Here is an 8949-nt window from a genome sequence, read left to right on the forward strand (position 1 = left end):
TGGAGGGTTGGGGGGATCATGGCGCCTTATGCACAGCAAATAATTCAAAATTGGATTTTAGCCATCCCTGTTTTACATAGTCTCACAGCCATAGCTAGTCCTGAACATTTCTTTCAAGGTCATGCCCTCTGGGGCTTTATTCACCAGGGCCTTCTGAAACCCTCCATGACCCCACACAAGGCACAGCCCCAGCAGCCTGGAGCTCGGCCACCTGCAGTCTCTGGTGGGTGGAGGGCGGGGGCAGGGAGTGTCGGATTTGGGGCCTGTTTTCTGGGTTTTCATTTCTGAGCAAACCCCTATTAGGGGAAGGGGCTGGATTAACCAGCCGCCCCTCTGTTTTCAGGGTCCAGACAAGGCAGTCGCTGAGGAAGCGCTTTTGCTCTGGGGCGCTCCCTTGGCTTCGGAGGGTTTGGCCTCAAAAGCAGGTAGGGGGTGTTACTGGGCTGCATTTCCTACTGGCCGCTGTCCCTCTTCCGCTGGTCTTGCCTCTGCTCCCTCTTGGCTTGTTCTCACAAGGGCAGGTCCATTCCCTCCACACAGTTCAGCACCAGTGCCTTTACCACGGAGCCTCCGTGCTGCTGGTCCTGCAGCCCCCCGAGGACGATGTACAGGGAGCCCACCTGGGCTTGGAAGGGCTTCACCAACTTGGTACAGATGAGAACCTAGTGCCGATCAGATCCATGCGGAGCCATCAGCATCACTCCGGACTGATCATGTCGTAGAGGTGCAACCTGTCAAATGTTCTCAATGTGACCCCACCAGGAACTTGGCTTGCACTGACCTCCCAGTGGAGGGAATAGGTCCGGGGTGTGGGCAGCATCACTTGCTCCTTCTCTGCCCCCTCCATCGGCGTTGCTGTTAGTCACGTGCCAAGGGGAAAATTTCTTTATGGAAAAGACTTCCTTCCAGGGTGCTGGGTTCCCTCACTGTCTGTACTTTCTTAGATCTCTCCTTCCTTCTGAGGCCATTCACTTCTCAGCTTTCTGTGCATGTCCCAATTCTCATTTTTTAAAGTAATAAAAAGGCATTTATTCTTCTCATTCTTCTACTGTTTTCTTCTAGACTACCACCATTGTTCTACCTAAATGGCTCGTCAAGGTTTTTTGCTCGACAAAAGACAGTTCTGTTCTTACAAGAAATTCTGCCAAGATCCTTTAAAATAATATTGTCCCTCCTTTCTAATGGTTGGTCATGGAACTATTAATACAGGAGGTGTTTCTTGATTTAGCTATAAAGCAGGTGTTTTCTTCCAAGCCTTAATTCAGAGAAATAAGATACCTTTAAATTGAAGATGGATAATTTGGATATTTGTGATTATTCTGGAATTTTAAACTTTTATTATCTTTACACAAAAAGGAGAAAAAAGAACAGTAAAGAACACCCATATTCTCATCACCTGTTGAACAACTTTCATCTCATGGCAAATCCTGTTTTATTTAACTCCCTGCTACTACTTGTAGATGGATCATTTTGAAGCAAACCAGGACACTGAATCATTTTATTCATAATTTTAGTATGTATCTAAAAGGTAAGGACTCTCTTAAGACAATGTAATCATGTTACCATTGTCATAAGATTAATAATAATTCCTTAATATCATCAAACAGCTAATTGGTGGTCAAATTCCCCAGATAGGCTAGAAATCTTTTTTTTAAACAATTGTTCAAATCAAGATTAAAGTTTGTCTATTGCAATTGGTTGATATGTCTCTCAATTCTCTTTTAATTTATAGGTTCTTTCTTCCTAGCTCTTTTTTTTTTTTTTTTTTTTTTTTTTTGCAATTTGTTAGTTGAAAAACGGGTCATTGGTCCTGTAGAACTTTTCACATTCTTGATTTTGTATCCTCAAACTGTCATTTAGTGAGATTCTTGTTCCCCTACATATCTATTAGAAACTGAGTGATCCACAAGCTTCTCTGTATAAGTGGTGGTATCTACTTTCAGAAGGAGACATATATCTGGTTATCTCTCTTTTGATGATGTTAGGAGCCATTAATGATCATTTTCTGTGTTCATTATTTTACCAGAGTTTGCAAAACTGATGATAATATAATTCAGTAATTCCTTCCTGATTTATAAACTGGAATACATCTGTAAAGAAATATACTATTCCTCACTAACTATTTGCTTATCCTCAAGTATAGTTGGTATAGGAGAGGCAAAGTATTGCTTGATGCTTTCTTTTGATTCATCAGTTTTTGGAATATTAACTTAATTCCCTAACACTTTCCAAAGGTAGCCAGTGAGTATTTATTTTAGAATCATAATGGTCTAATGCATTTAAACATATACAATGTGTTTTAATCCATTGCAGTTATTATTATTACTTTTTGACACAGGATCTCACTGTGTTGCCCAGACTGGAGTCAAGTGATCCCCTTGCTTCAGCTTCCTGAGGAGCTAGGACTATAGGCAGGCACTACCATGCTTGGTTATTTAAAAACTTTTTTTTTTTTTTTTTTGAGATGGAGTCTTGCTCTGCTGCCCAGGCTGGAGTGCAGTGGCGATCTCGGCTCACTGCAAGCTCCGCCTCCTGGGTTCACGCCATTTTCCTGCCTCAGCCTCCCGAGTACCTGGGACTACAGGCACCTGCCACCATACCTGGCTAACTTTTTTGTATTTTTAGTAGAGACGGGGTTTTACCGTGTTAGCCAGGATGGTCTTGATCTTCTGACCTTGTGATCTGCCTGCCTGAGCCTCCCAAAGTGCTGGGATTACAGGCTTGAGCCACCACGCCCAGCTAAAAGCTTTTTTTAGAGATGGGATCTTACTGTGTCATTCAGGCTGGTCTCAAACTCTTGGCCTCAAGTGATCCTCCCACTTTGGCCTCCCAAAGGGCTGGAATTACAGGTCTGAGTCACCATGTTCGGCCCATTGCAGTGATGATTAATATTAAATGTTCACATTGTTCCACCTTTGCCACTGTAATGCTATTCAAATTGGCTCCTGGACCATTTTAACAATTACAATAGCATGTCATAGTTTTCTTGCTTTCTAGTTTGGCAAAATGTTCCAGGTTCATCTAGAATGGGCCATTTCTTCAAATATAGCTGGTTCCTTTTGGTGGGAAAAGGTATTTAGAAACCACAATCTGAGTGTTAGAGTGCTTATTGCTACTAGAATGCTGATTATTTCTAAGCCTTTTCAATGGACACAGCTAGGAAATGTATTTGTGTATTTTTTAATGAGAAAATACATCTTAAGTTTATACTGGTATTTCAAATCGATATTTAGAATCACAAGCTTTTAATTAACTTGAAAATTTCTTGTTTCTCTTTGCTGAAAATCTTGTATCCTAATGATGTATGTATCATTGGGATATATATATATTTTAAATTTTTAGCCTATGTATTTAAATTTTTGTGAGTACATAGTAGGTGTATATATACAGTTTTTTGAGACAGACCTTGCTGTGTCATCCAAGGTGGAGTACAGTGGTGCAGTCTCAGCTCACTGCAACCTCCATCTCTTGGGTCCAAGTGATTCTTCTGCCTCAGCCTCCTGAGTAGCTGGGACTACAGGTGCATGCCACCACGCCTGGCTAATTTTTGTAGAGACAGGGTTTCATCATGTTGGCCAGGCTGGTCTTGAACTCCTGGCCTCAAGTGCTCCACCCGCCTTGGACTCCCAAAGTGCTGGAGTTATAGGCATGAGCCACCATGCCTAGCTGTAAGTGTATATATTTATGGGATATATGAGATGTTTTGATACAGGCATGCAATGTGGAATATGCACATCATGGAGAATGGGTATCCATCCCCTCAAGCATTTATCCCCTAATGCTATTAACATGATTATTTCTTAGTTTGATCTTATAAATAATATTTTCAGAATATTAAATTTAATATGATTACAAACAATATAATGACGTGTGTTCATTTGGGCTGTTACACTAAAATACCATAAACTGGGTAGCTTATAAGCAACAGAAATTTATTGATCACAGTTTTGGAAGCTGGAAAGTTAAGGCACTGGCAGACTTGATGTCTGGTGAGGGCCCACTTCCTGGTTTATAGACTGTGCCTCTCATTGTGTCCTTGTATGGTGGAAGGGGTAAAGAAACTCCCTTGGGCCTCTTTTGTAAGGACACTAATCCCATTCGCTAGGGTGGAGCCCTGATCATTGCCTAAGGTCCATCCTTTTAATACCATCACGTTGAAGTTCAGATTTCAACACATGAGTTTTGGGAGATACAAACATTCAGACTCTAGAATTACTGAAAATAGTTTCCAAGAAGTTCTTTTTGTCCTTCAGGTATATTCATCTAAGAATGTGCAGTCTGATTTTTATGCTTTAAAATCACTTGAAATAATTTTTCTCTCTATGTTAATGTTACCACTTTAGTACAAAATCTAGGTTAATTTATTTTATCTTCCTTTAAGTTTTTAGAAATTTTTTGCTTAAAATTTATTTTGTAATCTTATAAAATACATACAGCATTCCAAAATCAAATAAGTCCAGCATCTACTTCATCCCCTTTACCCTGTCCGTACCCTACCTCTCCACATTGCTTTGTTTTTAGAGGTGTGTGTGAATGCACGTGTGTGTATTTATATTCTCTTTCTTCCTTGGATAAATGACATCATTGCATGCATACTTTTCTCCATTTTGCTTTTCTCATTTAACAGTGTTTTCGGAGACATCTGCATAGTGATATAGAAAGATATTCTTTATTCATTTTTACAGCTGCACAGTATTACATCATATTACATTGTATGAATGTACTTATATTTAGCTAGTTTCCTATTTATGAATATTTGGGTTTTTTTTTGCTATTACCAATTGTACTGCAATAGCTATGTAAATATGACTTTTAATATTTTCTGATTAACAATAATGAAGCTAGTATATTGTTTGAATGTATTTCTGGAAGTAGGTTTGCTTGGTTAAAGGGTAAATATATTTGAAATCCTGATGGACATTTCTAATGGTTCTCCAATGGAGTTGTGTCATTTTGCATTTCTACCAGTGTGGGTAAAAAATAGTATCTCAGTGTAATTTTAATTTGAATGTAAAAGACGTTTGAAGAAATCCAGAAGCTTTTACAGTTGTGAGAATTAAGGACCGTCTATCTAGAAAGTCTTCAAAAGTTCACTGCCTAGAGTTGAGCTATTTCTTATTTATGAGGAGTGGACATCCAGGTTTCCTATCCTGACTTTCTTTCACCTGCTCACCACAGGTACAGGTGAACAGTACAGGCATGCCACAGAGGTCTTTCTGTATCACCTCTGAGCCAGGACTGGTGGTTTACAAATATTTTTTTCTTAGTTTTATTGTAAATTGAGATTTTTCTATGGATAGACCATTCTGTTAAATGATTTTGCCTGTGGACTTGATTTTGTTAGATGTTGTCAATGATAAAATTTTGATTGATTTGGGATTTGAGAACCTGACATATCTATGTGTTTACCTGTCCATCTGTCTCTCCATGTATCTACCCTCGCTATAGCCAAAATGAATTGAGGTGGCCTATACACTATGAGTGAAACAAGATTTTTAAAAGGAAATATCAGGGTAAAAGGTTAAAAATGTGGTAAAGGGGTAGAAAAATAGGGAGAAAAATAAATCATGAAATTCTAAGCTGAAAAAGCCACGAATGTAAGCTGTGATTTTCAACATGTAGGCTCAGAGTAAAACACAGTACATTATGTAACTCTCCTTGTATAATGGTAGCAATTATACCAGCTCATTAGAAAACAGGTACAGTTTTTTTTTTTTTTTTTTTTTTTTTTTTTTTTTTTTTTTTAGAGGGAGTCTCCCTTTGTTGCCCAGGCTAGAGTACAGTGGCGCAATCTTGGCTCACTGCAACCTCCGCCTCTCAGGTTCATGCTATTCTCCTGCCTCAGCCTCCCACGTAGCTGGGACTACAGGCGCCCGCCACCACGCCTGGCTAATTTTTTGTAGTTTTAGTAGAGATGGAGTTTCACCATGTTAGCCAGGATGGTCTCGATCTCCTGACCTTGTGATCTGCCTGCCTCAGCCTCCCAAAGAGGTACAGTATTGAAGAAAAGTAAAGGCTGGGTGCAGTGGCTCATGCCTATACTCCTAGCACTTTGGGAGGCCAATGTAGGAGGATTGCTTGAGCCCAGGAGTTCAAGAACAGCCTGGGCAACATACTGAGATTTTGTCTCTATTAAAAATAAAAAAAATTAGCCAAGTGTAGTGGCATGTGCCTGTAGTCCTGGCTAATCAAGAGGCTGAGGTGGAAGAATCACTTGAGCCCAGGAAGTCAAGGCTGCAGTGAGCTATGACCATGCCACTGCATTCCAGCCTGGTGACAGAGTGAAAACCTGTTTTAAAAAAAACAAAAAATGAAAACAAAAAAACCAAAAAACCACAGAAAGTTTGGTTGGAAGTTCTGTTTGTAAACCATGGCTAACAAGCTTGTTACAGTCAATCTTCATATACATACATACATGTTACATATATATGCATATATATGTTTGTGTGTGTATTCATCTGTTTGAAGTTTTAAAATATTGTAAGGCTACCAAAAAAAAAAAAAAATCCACAAAACGGAAAAACCAGCAGTGAGGATTTGCAGGCCAACATTCCCAGAAAGTAAGGAAGGACAGAGAGGACATTTGGCCCCATGTGACTTTTCCAGTAGAGAAATTTGCTGATTTGCAATTAGTAATGGAGAAGCCAAGAGGCTGAGCAGAAATTTAAATATTCTTATGAGACTAGGATGAAATAATTGGAACTAAAGACCTGCCAAGGAGAAAGGGTCTTAGCAGTCATACCAGGTTTTCATTTGGGATTCTGCAGAACCAAATCTTAAAAATAAATAACCTGGGCCAGGCGCGGTGGCTCACGTCTGTAATCCCAGCACTTGGGGAGGCCGAGGCAGGCGGATCATGAGGTCAGGAGATGGAGACCATCCTGGCCAACACGGTGAAACCCCGTCTCTACTAAAAATACAAAAAAATTAGCTGGGTGTACTCGGGAGGCTGAGGCAGGAGAATGGCGTGAACCTGGGAGGCAGAGCTTGCAGTGAGCTGAGATCACGCCACTGCACTCCAGCCTGGGCAACAGAGCGAGACTCCATCTCAAAAAAAAAAAAAAAAAAAATAATAAATAAATAAATAAATAAATAACCTGAAAATAGATCATCCACCACAGGGACTGCATTGCAGCTCTGATTATCTCCATCCTTGATGCATTAAGAAGATCTTTCTTGCACCCTGGCAGAAGCACATGTCTAGAAGAGAATACATTTGTAATACATATCACTGTTAAGAGAGTTGTATCCAGAATGTATTGTAAAACACAAAAAATACAGACAATCCAATAGAAAAGTGGGCAAAATACTTGAACAGGCACTGTTCATGAAAGAGGATCACCAAAATAGCCAAGAAACAGATGAAAAGGTTAACAATCTCACTATAATGCATCATAGAAATGCAAATTTAAATCACAAGCATATACTACATACCTGATAAAATGGCTAACATTAAAAAGTTTGAAATATCAACAGTTGGTAAGAGTGTAGAGCAACTGGAACTTTCTTATAGAACTGGTGAGAGTATGAATTGGTACAATGCTTTAAAATACTGTTTGGCAATATCTACGTGGGCTGCACATTCACACACCCCGTGACCCAATAATTCACACCCCGGTATAAATTGGGTGACAGAAGTTGGCAACGGAAGCATACATATGGTCCTCTAAAAATCACATAAAATGCTCATAGTGGCATGATTTATAATAGCTCCAAAGTAGAGACAATCCAAATATCCACCAACAGTAGAATAAACTGTGCTGTATGTGTACAAAGAGACATTACAAAACAATGAAAAAGGAACTACTGTTAAAACACAGATGAACTTGACAAACATGTTGCATGAAATAAGCTAGACACACAAAAATACATACTGATTTATATAAAGTTTAGAAATATACAATTCTGGCCTGTGGTGTTAGAGATTAGGACAGTGGCTAATTTTGGGGAGGAGGCAGGAGCTGGGAATTGAAGCAGGCATGTTGAAGGCCTTGGGTATTGGACGTGGTCTGTTTCACAACTCGAGTGTCAATTACATAGGTGTGTTCACTTTGTGATTTAGCTGTACACTTATTTGCACTCTTCTGTAAGTATATTATGCTGCAACAAAAAGTTCATGTAAAGGAAAATTCTAAATGAAGATATCTCTCATTGGACTTCATTCCATTTCCTAATCACTGTTTTAAATCTACAGATTATGCTATTGACCCCAACATCTTCTAAAAAAATCACCTGTATTTATCAAAGATATCAAGTGGAAAAAGATGTAGAAAGTTAAGAATCCACAATAGAGACCCCAATAGCCAGAAAAATGTGAGCCAATTGGGGATAGACGAAGATTATAAGGAAATAGAACAGTAACAGTAATTCAGTTGAGTTTTCATACACATGTATTTAACATCAGGCCAAAAATAACATTGTTTTTAAAAAATTTATTACATTAAAAGTGACAAAGATGTACTTACTGTAGAAAATACAGGAACATATAAGAAAAGGAAAAATAACCACATGTAACCAGTAATCTTGTCACCCTAAAATAATCTTTATAAACTTTTTGTCGAATGACCTTTCATTCAACACTCTCTTAAAATACATTTATAAAACTTGAATTTGACTTGCAGATTTTTAAAAGTTTCCTTTTGTTTATGTCCAATCACATGTGCACTTAAGCAGTTTATCTAAGTTATCTAAGTTTATCTGTTTATCTAAGTTATCTAAACAGAACAGGGACAATCAGCTGTGATGAACTATGAATCGAAGACCTGGCTACTGTAAAACTGTAGAGAGCAGGCACAGAGAAATGGAATGAGGGACTGTCTCTATCTGTAATCAGAAGACAGATTCCCCTTAGAAAAACATTTTTCTCCACTGTTCAAGTCTTATAATTTAATGTTTTGGAGGGCAGTCATCAGGTAGGTAGGGAATTCTCTGAATTCCCAGAAAATAGCT

At 38.9% G+C, this 8949-nt stretch overlaps 1 pseudogene; it reads right to left on the reverse strand.

Annotated features, from left to right (window-relative positions):
* Positions 1-452: 452 nt before the first annotated feature.
* LOC117099307 lies at positions 453-820 on the reverse strand (annotated as a pseudogene).
* Positions 821-8949: the final 8129 nt, after the last annotated feature.

This window comes from Trachypithecus francoisi, unplaced genomic scaffold (assembly GCF_009764315.1).
Source record: "Trachypithecus francoisi isolate TF-2019V2 unplaced genomic scaffold, Tfra_2.0 Lachesis_group16, whole genome shotgun sequence".
NCBI classification, from domain to species: domain Eukaryota; kingdom Metazoa; phylum Chordata; class Mammalia; order Primates; family Cercopithecidae; genus Trachypithecus; species Trachypithecus francoisi.